Source organism: Opisthorchis viverrini (genome assembly GCF_000715545.1).
Source record: "Opisthorchis viverrini unplaced genomic scaffold opera_v5_246, whole genome shotgun sequence".
Lineage (NCBI taxonomy): Eukaryota > Metazoa > Platyhelminthes > Trematoda > Opisthorchiida > Opisthorchiidae > Opisthorchis > Opisthorchis viverrini.
In genome coordinates this window covers 142,764-155,815 of record NW_008751902.1, presented here as the reverse complement: position 1 = coordinate 155,815, position 13,052 = coordinate 142,764, and positions in this window count along the sequence as shown.

Below are 13,052 nucleotides of genomic sequence, written 5' to 3'. Positions count from 1 at the left end.
ATACATACTAGATATACATAGCACGCCTAGTAAGAACTAGAATGAACGATCCTGAAGAACGAAGCGTCAATTAGGTAAATAAGCGGTGGAAAGTGAGTAAGACCGCCTACAGTCCGTCTGAAGTTAGATTCTTTCGGATTTGCTGAAAATGTGGTAGTTACGTGGTTTAGTAAAAAATAAATTTCATTAAAAATAGCTGTGCAAAACTTCCGCTAATTGCGAGACGAAGCAGACCGAATTTTCTAACTGCCTTTTTTGAAGCGGTGGTAAGTAATGTCAGATTCTGTCAAGCCACTGCTTTCTTTCTGTGATGCACATGCTTATAACTTCGCCAATTATTGTAGAAAACCGCACCGTTAACGGTGTTGAACATAGGCCTATTCACGTTGTGGTTGCTAATCTGCTTGCCAAGCTTGCCATTTGGATCACAAAATTTCCATTAGCAACCGAGTAGACGTCACTGCGGGGATGCGAGCCGTCGACCCCGGTTGTCACCGCTGGCAACTGACTATCTGCTAACATATCAGCTGTTCATTTGCTTTAATTCGTTAGTCGTACGTTGGTCAGTAATTCAGACCGTGAAATCCTATTAAACCACCAAATTTAGGTAGATTTTCCTTAAACAAAGCCACTTAGCGTTAGGCTCTATTAACAAATCCCATTTGCCACTCTTGTCTCAAGGTATCTGGACCTCTCTCTGCACGTCATCGCGTCACCTATGAGCGGTTTGTAAAAAAAACGTAGTCATTTGGGTTCTTACATTGGGACACCAACAGTATTTTTGTTGATAAAACTATCGTCATTTGGGAGTAGCTTGTATAGCTCACATGAGCATGCACGAAAAGGCTGCTCCGCATAGTGATCAAAATCATGACGGCTAGAATTGTTCCATAGGTGTTTATGAGGCCTTTAGCTCTAGTTGCTATATTTAATGGCTCAACAGTTTGCTGAAGTTGGGGAAACTCAGACAGAAAAAGTAATGCACAAGCATAGATGATAAACGAAAAAAATGACTGTTATTTCCAGGGACGGGGACATTGTGACGCTTATACCTTTGCATTTAAAAGCAATCATTACCATTTTCACGGCTTTCGTCAGTGCGCATGTGCATGCCTATTTTGTGCACATACATCAGCATCACAATAACACTAACTGTCAATTTGATGCACCTGACCCCAAAAATGCTCTGGTTATTGAATATCCGTCCCCTCTGTGTACTTGTGGTCCATATGCTTACCATCTGGTTTTATCACATTTAAACTTTTTCACACTATCAACCCTTTTTGGGGCCGATTATGTCGCGTTTTAAGGCAACACCCGACGCCCATCAGGTGAGGCATATTGCGGTCTGGACCATTTTTATGCAGTCTTACATTCATTATGAAGGTATACTGCTGTGTGGCAAAACCGATGACCGAGAGAATTACTGTGAAATACCAGTCAACCATTTCCAAGCATTTTGCTTCGGGAAACTGGTATTCGTGACAGGGTTAGAAATGGCCGCTTGCAGTTGCCAATCAACTGAAAAGATTTTAGACCGTTCGGGGAATGTTGCCAGAAGAACGGTTCAAATTACTTATTTGTATGTGTTTACCCGGAAGTTCTTGGGTGTCGTATTTCAACAAAAAACCGGGCGACCATAAAAGCGAAAAGGCAAGCGAGCAAACAATCAATTGTTGGGTGCGTCTTATGAATTAAAACCTGAAAGGCATTGTTCAACTGGAATTCGAATTGCATCCAGCAATTACAGGCAAGCTAGTAAAAATAACAGCTAGAAATTTTACTCATCGAGTGATAACCCGGTGGCACTCGTTCTGCTCCTGTTTAGTACATCGGTATTTGATGTACTGCCGCATTCGCGAAATTACACTAAAGCTATCATTTTACTGAACCAATAGGGTTACCTACTTACACATTCAGCCTTCAAATACACTTAGTCGAATATCGTCGATGACTTTTATATATTGCCAGAAGATTGGATGAATATTGGGCGTTGCTGAAAGACTCAAGAATAGAGGAAAATGCACTTGACATGGAACACAAAAAATGTTCATAAAACGCTGAAATTTTGAGGCAAGGAATTAAGGTTTATGACACAGATACTGATGGCCAATTGCCAAGCCTCAAAATGCAATTAGATTGGAAGGCGCAGGACTAGAAAGGTTGTGGAAGATAGTTTTAGACCAGTGGAGCTAACATGTATTGTCGTGCGGTTACCAGAAGGTGCAGTCGTCAACAGAAATAGCCTAGATCTGAAGTGCACTTAATCTCACCCACTCTGTCCCAACTCCACAATTAGATTTCAAAGCCTATACGGACAAATAAAATTTACCTGTGGCACCAAAGGAGAACCAATAATTGAAACCCCATGAACCGAAAGATTGAGAAAAATAACTTGATCAAAAATAAGTTGAAATTTCTCCAAACCATCTGCCGCAGGATAAAAGCAAACAAACTAATCGACAAGACCCAAGGGCATTCAATGTCAATGTAGTGTGCTGATATAAAGAGGTATTACTGATTAGTTTTCCTTCTACTAAACCGGCTTTTAAATTTTACCATTTTAAGAGCATGGGATCTGACCTTCTTATTGTAATGACACAAAATTCAGCTGCCGGAATTTTTCACTAGCTTTGGGATAGTTGCTTGATTTTTCCCGCTCTGTCATCGATGGACAAGAATCTTAAATTGAGCTGCCGTGACTAGAAATAGTCGTTCAAGGTATTGATATCACCATGATGGTTATGTAAACACAAAGTGTTTGCCACTCAAACTAAGAATACTTGCAATGTTGACGGTGTCCCCATTTGGGTCTGATGCGCTCAATCAACCGCTACCCCAAAACACAGGTCACTCAATGTGAACTGCACTTGGAATGCCTCTAAGCCATTATTGATAAGGGTTCGGCAGCGCTGCTGACAAAAGCAGAAACAAGCAAAGACGAGGGATAAGGTGCAGAAAACCATAGCTGCAGTATGTGCATTAGCAAAGGCTGTGCTACATTCAATAACTGGTGGAGACTTACTAATTATCGACTAGCTTCTTCTGTACTGACGGATATGAGCATTTTGATTTCCTTGCAATGAAGCATGCGTTTGATTCAGGTTGCAGCCTGATTAGACACCAGTAATTCATAGTTGAGCGGAGTCGTTTTGCGAAGATTTCGTCAGATGTTTTTTACCGTCTATTTTCTGCAATCAGTCAACCTTTTGGCATGTCAACCATTCAGTAGTCTGAAAAAAGTTTGTTTGGTCCAGTTGTCTGGAAAACTGAGTTAGGATGTTTAACACCGAAATTTTAAAAATTAGGCTGTTGACTAGAATTAGAAATTTCCGCTGTAGACTGACTCTGGGAGTTTGTTGTTGAACACAAATAGTTACGTACACAAATCCAAATGCCTCATTTGCACAGGTTCACTTTAGATAACCTACATTCTTATTCTAATACTTCGGTGGTTGTTGCAAATGGATGCTCAGAATTTCTGTACATATTTGATTTCTGTTTTTCTGCGACTACCCCAATGGCTAAAATTTTAAACATATGTAGATAGTGTTTGTTTAATGAAGCTAAACCAATGAAGATAAACCGTTTCTATGTTTCCGCATCTAGTGGTGCTGAACCGCGCTTAAACTCACTGGAACTTGCCTAAAATATCATACTCATCCGGAAAATGTTTAGGGTAGGGCCGATTGTCATCATTTCAGAGAGGTTTGGTAAACAGATAAATCCAACGATTGTTTACCAAACCTCATACTCATCCGTTTCATACTTGAATTTCTCTAGATCTCAGAAATTCCCTTATAGCCCTTGTTTCCTGCGGGCACTTGTCAAATTCTTTCCAGTAAGCCTCCTTATATTCTTTAATTCGGGTGAGGATATTTTCTAAAAATATCGATTTTGGTGTCTACTTTTACAGTTTACTATGAACGACGATGGAACACAGATTCAGTTGCTTAGCACTCGGAAATTTATCTTCCAAACTTATAATAATTTATCAGATTGGTAAACAGTGTAACCCAATACACCGCTTTTCAACACAGATGACAGTGGCATGTAACTGGTATCGCAATTTCCGGGAGCCTGTTGAGATTTTATTTCATTTTGAACTTCCATAAATTCTAGCCTGACGGTATTTACGCACACCAAGTCTGTGTGCATCTTTAAGCTACTGTAATTCCAAGGATTTCTGAACCACAGTTACTATTAACTCATGCTTTTCGGAACTCAACACCAGACGCATGTAGGGAGCTTATTAGCAAAATAACGGCTTTCGCTCATCACATGGGCGGTCGTTCAGCGCCATACGGTTCCGCAATAATACGGTTCCGAAGGCTGTTGTTTCGTTAGTGAACGGTGTATCAGGTGTGCAACAAAGTGCGTCTAATTTTGTACAGAAAATTACAGTCTGATAATCAGGGGTTCATCCTAGGTCTTGTTTTCACGGTAGATTGAAGAAGTCCATTGTTCAATGCCAGACTATCTCTAGATCCTACAGTTCGGATGGTTTTTCTGGGTAAAATATTCTTTTAAGTTGTGCTGGTTTAGTTTGTAATGACAGGGGCTTTCTGCGAAGGATATACACACGGTCTCTGCTTTATCTGCATACGAAAAATGTGATTCGTCATTGGTGTATAGTGCGTGTGCAAATAACCGCAACAGAAATATAAAACATGCCTAAAGTAAATTAAAATAAATAAGAGAGAATAGTGTTTTTTTCAGACGCGCCCATGTTTGTGTGCAGCAAGCGCTCATCAGCTCTGATTGATACTTTGACTTGCGAAAATTTATTCACAGGGTAATTTTGTTGTAATTTAGTAATATTCCTCCTCCCTATAAAGAACTTTTATCCAACAGCACGGTGAAGAAGAAATGATTCCAGTTAATTTCTGTTTATTTACGCCGTAAACAGAGCATTGTATTTTTAAGATAACTCTAAGCAAGAAACAACTTTAAACTCCTTTCAAACCTTGTTGAACACATGTATTTTTCCTAAAACTATTCTCCACCAATTAAGTGGCATGCACCTTATATCTACGCAGTAATGTCCAGATCGGGAACAAGTCACGAGCCCATGCAGGGCTGTCCTCAAACCTGATATCTTGAATATCGTTCCAACTGGATCAGGTTTGACAGACGGGCAGCATGGAAGAATATCATGAGAGATTCAGGTGGAATCCAGCTGAGTCTTTCTTCACCAACAAGATAATTTGCAAGCAGGTGTTGAAAACAGATTTTTATGTTTCGCTTTTCACTGAAAAGGTTAATTGTGGTGAAAAAGCTCCAAAGTGCACTCATTAGTGAGAAGTTGCCACCATTCACCACAGAAAATTGCTAGTTTTTATGTTTTATGGCTACTAAAGCTCAAAGATAATGGTGGACAGAACACCATATTACTGGTTTAAACTGTTCATACATTTCTGCATGGTAATAGTTTGGTGAAGTTACTCGTCATGATTTACGATTTCCATTTGGTTCACTGTCGAAACTTTAAATGATCAATAGGCGGAGTTAAGGCGCCGTTTGATTGCTATGAAATGATATTGTTGTTCCACTTTATCATATAAACGGTATTCCCACATCCCGTCCAAACAACCCGGGAGTTTCGCTTGCTCCACAGTTAACGAACTAAGTGCAACAACATTTACATGATATGAAGACTTAGTCGGCAATATACAAACGCGTTGCAATAAAACCGGTTGTCTTACTGATGGTCTAATACACCATTTTTGTAGCCCTATTAGCCTCGCGTGTCAACAATTCAAGTTACTCACATAATCCTCACCAATTTAATGCTTCCAATCGTTTGCCAATAAGGACAATTTCCTATTATCCTTCTTAGTTTTGCTGAAAAGAACTCAACCATAGAAACAAATAGTTATTTTCTTCAATCGTTTACATATGTGTTTGACTGAACAGTTTCATGCATCATTGCTTGATTTTCTACTAGCCAATCAATAACTGGGTTGACCTAAAAAGACGTCGTGAAGACCCTGTTATCTTGTTTACGTATTCTAAGATTGCCAAAGTGATGACCTGAATTAAAGACTGGGCAACACATGGCCATACTGGCAAAAAAGTGCTCACTTTCACCTCAACTGAATATTGCTTCCTGTTATTTCTGCTTCAGAAAGCCAATATGTGTGTTACGAGGACGAGTTGGTTAGGGGTAATGCTGTTGAATCACAGTGTTTTTGTGGTTTTTGCGTGAGAAAAGCTGAACGAACCTTCATAAGATTGAAAGAGTAAGCGTAATGTTTTTATCAAAATAATGCGAGAGAAGATACCGGTAAAAACATATTCGAAGCAGTCAAGTAGGTACATCGGTGACTGCATGAATGAGATTAAGACTGTGAGTAGGCTGATTCCGTTGAGTAGTGACGATCATTCAGTGAAACTTTTGACTTAACACCCAAAGGTGTTTACTAGTGCGGCTTATCGCGAGGATCATTTTTCACTCTTGGTAAGATCTCCGGGTAATATTAGTTCCAAAATCGGTGGACGTACTGCTTCTCAATGCAACCACTTGTTTCTGGCGCGCCAAAGAGCATCAGGTGCTTTGAGGCTAGTATAAGGAGTCCAGTTATCCTGCACATGTTGTGCATAATAGACGACCCAACATTATGAAATTGTTGATAACTTCAGAAATGAGGTTTTTACATCGCATTGAAAAACATAAATATTTCTATCGCGATTGACTCAGCCATTCGTACTCCATTCATTCTTAGCATTTTTGAAGTGCTGTTGAATGAGCGACACAGCTACCAGTAATTTGAGTCATCTCCCTGAAAATAAGGCCTAGTTTGCCAAATATTCAAAAGGCGTTGATTTGTTTATGAATATGCATCTTGAATCTTTTCCATTTCCAACGCTTAATCTCCTAGTTTGAGTGTGAATAAGCATTCGTTTGCATATTTATCCCTAGTGAATATTCACTCCCGAACAGTGTTGCGAAATTCTTTCAGGTTCTGTTCACAAAGGTTTGCTCTATTTGTACTTATAGCAGTGAGCTGATATTTGCGGGGAAGTTACTAGCAAACAAATAAATGAAGCTAAAAGAACGCAGTTAATGTGGATTTTACACTTGGGTGCATTTTAGTACACGGAATCTCCGAATTAAGAATACTCCGATCGCAACACTATTCCACTTGTCCCGCAAACAGCCACTATCAACTGGTTCTAGTTTGCTGTTTCGTTAATTTTTATTTACTAGTCGCACAAATTTGACCTTCAGCCTGTAGGCGAAGTAAAGCTGTGCCCAAAAGGCGAGCAGCCTACATTTGTTGCTGTCTTATTGGGCATAATCAAAATTGCCTACCTCACAAGTCTCCACAGAAATTTGAGGCTGTGACATTCCGCCTGTTAGACGAGATTGGTTGGTCAGCCGTGTGCTTAACTCGCACTCATACAGGACTCAATGCAGCCATCATTTCATCTCTCTGCTTGGCATTTCATTACTATAAGATGAAATTTTAGTGCGGACCTTCAATTCTCCATACTATCAGTAAATTATAAAAGAAAATTGAGCTAAGGAACCGACTGAGAGGTCATCGTTTCAGCGGGGTCTGTTAAACAAGAGCGATTATCTGCAGAAGGTCAAGCAACACCTAGCTCAGGGTCCTTACCGGGTGACCGATGATGCGAATATTACAGCCAGGATGAATGGAAGTAAAGCTGAAGTTGGCAGATATTTGCGGTCCGTGATAAACCACTTATGGTAAGGTAACTTGTATCGACTGTATCCCAAGAGTGCAATCGAACCACGGCTTCATGACCTTCCCGAAAACCAAAAACTAGATGTCCCGGTGAGACCAATAGTGGACGGATTAGGTTTCCCACCGCATGAGCCAGCCAGATTCTTGTCCTGTATTTGAAAACCCCTCACCGGGAAATCTGGCGCTTACGTTCGTATGAATTTGCCCACAAAGTAGCGGAGGTCACTGTTGAACAAGACGACATCCTTGTAGGTTTCGATGTTAATTCGTTATATACAGATGTGCCAAAAGGGGACTCTTTAGAAAAAGCTAAGCGACACTACCCTTTCAGAACGGTACATCCCACGGTGGATGAAATAGTGGAAGGCATAAAATCATATCCGAACCTCACATACTTCATTTTTGACTCCGAGGTTTACACCAAAGAACAAGGTCTAACTAGGGGATCACCAATATTTCCGGCAAATATACTTACGGAAGAATTTGAACACCGAGCTTTGGCCGGATTATAGTACCCACTCAGGGAATTCTGGTGTCGTAATGAAACGAGACAAGGTTGGTAAGTTTTACAACCGTCTGAATTAACTGATGACACACATCAAACTTAGTATGGTGATAGACCAACCTCGGGTAGACTGGTTGTTTTAGACTGCATGACACATAGGGTCGGGAGGAAATTAAAGACCACCGTGTGCGAGAAGCCAACTGACACTGGGGCAGTTTTGAACTAGCCGTCTGCCCATCCGAAGTCCGTATTCGCTAGTATTGCCTCATCAATATATAGGCATGTAAAGGCCCTGTGCACAGAAGAAGCTGATCGGACAGCGGTCCAAAATGAAATAAAGAACAAACTTCGGCGTAGTGGATATCCAGCTGGCTTGATTAGGCATCGGTTGCGAAGAGTGAGCCAACTGAACTGGGGCAGTTTTGAACTAGCCGTCTGCCCATCCGAAGTCCGTATTCGCTAGTATTGCCTCATCAATATATAGGCATGTAAAGGCCCTGTGCACAGAAGAAGCTGATCGGACAGCGGTCCAAAATGAAATAAAGAACAAACTTCGGCGTAGTGGATATCCAGCTGGCTTGATTAGGCATCGGTTGCGAAGAGTGTTTGTACCGGCAGCGAAACCCAACAAGGAACGGATTGGGCCAGCTGTTATTCCATATGAGCCAGGGAAATCGGAGGTCATTCGAAGAATCCTAAACACGGCTTACATAAGAGTAGTTTTCCAAGGGAAACGCTCTGCGCTCTGCACTGGCACAATTGAAGGATCGCCTCCCGGCAAACAGAACCAGGGACTGTGTCTACAAAATTAAGTGCAACGACTTCATTAATGTCCACATAGGACAGACCGCCTGGGAACTTCATGTCAGAATCGGAGAGAATAGTAGAAAGATAAACGGACCGCCGAGAAACGTGGATGAATATCAAGCGTTACTAAAAGACTCGGCAATTGCGGAGCACGCACTGGACACGGGACACAAAATAGATTTAGAGAATATTTAGGTTTTAGGGCGAGGACTACGGTCCACATCGCATAGACTGATAGCCAAGGCGGTAGAAATTGCCAAGCAGCCCACTGTTAACAGAACAGAAGGTATGGAACTGGCAAGCATGTTGGGAAAGGTTTTGGGTCAATCGTGCCAACACGTGTTGGTGTTTGATTATCAGAAGGAACAGTAGTCATCATCTGGATTCAACTTAACCTTACTCCCTCCCCCCCCCAACTAAGTAGTTGCAACACTCACAAGGCCACGGAGACTGAAATAAAATCTACCATTGGCCCCGGAGGCGAATCATCAGTTGAAACACACTGAAGTGGAAGCTTAAGGACAAGAGCAGATCGGAACGAATTTGAAATTCCTCCAACTCATCAATTCAGGATTTTGGCAAGCAAACTAGCTGTCAAGAGCCGTTAATTGACACTCAACGCTAATCTAGTGTGATAATCTGAAGAGGACTTACTGATTAGTTCCCCGTCTGCCCTAAAAACTGGCCAACTTGGTGATTAGCTAATGAATGTATCTATAAAAACTTGGTGACCTGTTCAGCGGGCCTGATGAGGCGAAACGTTGCCCAAATAAAACCTACTGATTGCTTATCAAGTCCTTCTGAGAAAAGGAACTCAGTTTGCACGAGCCTGCCTTCACAGGCGTCATTACTCAAGAAGCCGGGCTACACTGGACCTGGTGGTGCGATTTGTTTAACTGAAGGATTGCGATGTCACATTCTGAGTGCTGTTCGGTCATACGCCTACGAATGGTACTGGGATCAGCAAATAACTAGCCAAATGCGGGTTTCATTCATCCTGGGGCTTTTCTAGATGAATGCTGCTGCTGATTCCCATCAAAGATTAAACGACTGTACACTATCATTCAGCTTTGCAACACAGGGCAACATTCTTAGCGAGATAAAATTTCCACTGAAAATTTCGAATCCCCTCAATTCTGAAGAGCCACCTATAAATGACAACACACACGGGGCCTGGACTTAGTCCCATGGATTCGCATTCTCCGTGAAATCTAACTTCAGTCATCAAATTCTGAGGGAAATAAGCCGTTCGATGCATACCTATATTTCACGCTTGGGAATTCCCGGTGAGACTGCACTATCATACAGTTCCTAACTGGATACATAGAATTGCTATCCACACTGTGCGCATACACTCGGGCACATATTTCTCAGTGAAGTGGTCACGCATTTAACTCGGACCGAAACTCAGGCAATGTAATCAAAATTTGCCTGTCCATTTCACGAGATGAACACACACACATATATACAGACATATCCGTAATGTAGCTCGAAGGTAAACATCCGACAATTTTGTCATCCGCTCTCATCTATAGCACTTCTGACAGGTGCTGTCTGCTATTGTAAAAAACAAGCCTCGGTGGCAATTTTCACCCGGAATGTGACACACTCCCCACTTTTCGCCCAAATGTCAACTGTACACCATATCCAAATAATGCTTGTTTTTCCCGTTCTCTTTCTAATCTCTGGTAGTCATAGTGAAATGTTATTTGCTTTGTCTCAAAATCAATCTTATTTGCTGTTCGACTTAAACCCAGTATTTCTGAAACACCTAGCTGACAAGATTCTCGTACTGAGAGATGACCTCGTTATTCTTGAACGGAAGGAAATGTCCGGAATAACAGAAGATCAAAAAGTGTGAGAATGCCTGGATAAAAACGTATTCTATTTATTGACATAGCAAGACAACCGAGAGAGTTCTGTGCGACCTTTTGGGACGATTTGGTGGTTCCGTGCAATGTGGACTTGTTTTTCTGTAGTGTCGGAAATTTGAACAGCCCAATGACTGCGGTGTTTTGGTGTTACCAATGAACTGAGCGTGGCTGCATCCCGGAAATCAATAGCTAAGGAATATGCACGACAAAATCGACGTTTTTTTGTTACTTTTTAAAAATGTATATGTTAAATGCAACCGTTCGCGAGACGCTGTAGATTCACACCAATCCAATGACCGCCTGGTATGAGGATGTACGAGCAGTCAAACTACGAATCTATCATTGGTCAAACAGTTAATTCAGCCACCTTTAGAATATTTGCTTTGATAAGTCTGTGGTTACGATAAAAACCTCACAAGTTGCAGTGAAATACACTCATTTGCAAAGAGATTTGTTTTGCAAGAGACTCACATGGAACCCGGATAAATCTGTCGTTTGTGATGAATCTAAGCAACCAAATTTGTTTGCAAATGAATGTATTTCGCTAAGCTCGTGCAATTTGGTTTCAAATAGAACATAATGCTGACGGAAACTCGCAGACTGCGCCTACCTGATGAGCCCCAAGAAGGGGAAGACCGGTCGTGGGCTGTCGACGAATTTTCAGCAAGCTTATGGGTATTGCATTACGAATATAGACTCAAATTCTAGTTTTCGAAAAAGTTTGGTGACAATCGCCAGATTTATTGCTAGGCACAAGAGCTTCGTCAGGCCAAGTGACTAGGTTCCGAGGTTGGTCGAGATTTAAGGCGGAAGGAGAACCAATCAGCTAAGTCAAGCTAAATCCCTGTTGGGTGTCGACCGAGGGATTTTAATGTGTTAGAGTGGTTGAACAAGTGTTGGGTCGGTGGGAAGACCTATATGTGTTTGAGTCCAGCCTAGGGTCTAGTTCTTCCGGTTCGGTTCATTTGATGGTTCCTCTTGAAACTTCTGTCAGTCTGTGTGGTGCTAAGATAGTTGTGTAAGAGGGATGCTGTGACGTTTTGTCGGTTGGGGTTTCCACCCACACATCCCGGTATTTTCTAATGATCCTAAGTGGATTGACAACCACACCGTCATGTGTCAACTCAGTTAATTAAGACCGCTTTCCACACGCTCGCCAGCTCCACACCCTCGATTCTATTCACGCTGTGATGCTTAGTAATTTCCATCACCTCGGCTATCAGCCGCTGCGGTGTGAATCTTAGTCATCGTCTTAAAAATTCCACATTATCCAGATCTATTCTCTGTCCCGTGTCTAAGGCATGTACCGCCATTGCTGAGTCTTTGATCAGCGTTTGGTATTCTTCTGCATTCCTTGGTGGTTTGTTAATCCTTCTTTATGCTCACCAAGTCTGGTGTGCAATTTCCTGGTAGTTTGTTCTATATAAACCGTAGCGCAATCGTTGCAGTTAATTTCATACACACCGTCCCTAGTCCTTTCAACCCGCAGGGGATCTTTCAATTGCACCAAAAATGAGCGTAGCGTTTTTCCCTTCTGAAAAGCTACTCGAGTTTTGGCTAAGTTTAACAGCCTTCGAATAACCTAGTTTTTGGCTGAATCTCGACTTTAGTCCAATGCATAACGAACCGTCCCAATATATGATACCCACTCAAGACGGAACCAGTGTTGGTCAATTTGTGAGGAGATGGAATTGCCGTAGACACTAGTAGCTGTGCTCTCGTTCCTTTCTTTACTCTTTACGCCTTTATTTTCTCTGGATGAACATTGTAGCCGGGAATTTAGTTACCTTTCGCTTTTTTCAATAAGGGTGTGGAATTTTTCCATCTCACTATTTGTCATGGATTTTAAACAAAAATGACAAGAGGGGAGAGTCAGAAACGCTTACAATTTGGGATGCAGGTCGCTCGTTGTTTGTCTGACGACGTGGAATCGCTATGACCATATTGTGAATTCTCTTTGAAGATGTGAAGATATACCGCTCTATGGGAGGAAAAATTGTGCCCACTGAAAAAGAACCTTCTAGTATCGCCTCTTGAGTTTAAGCACTCTCTTGGGAGTGATTGCTAGTGAAGTGGGGTTAATTTTTGTCATAACAAATGTCATTTTGAATAAACTACAGTGGACTATTTAAGGCCTGCAATCATGAAGCTCAC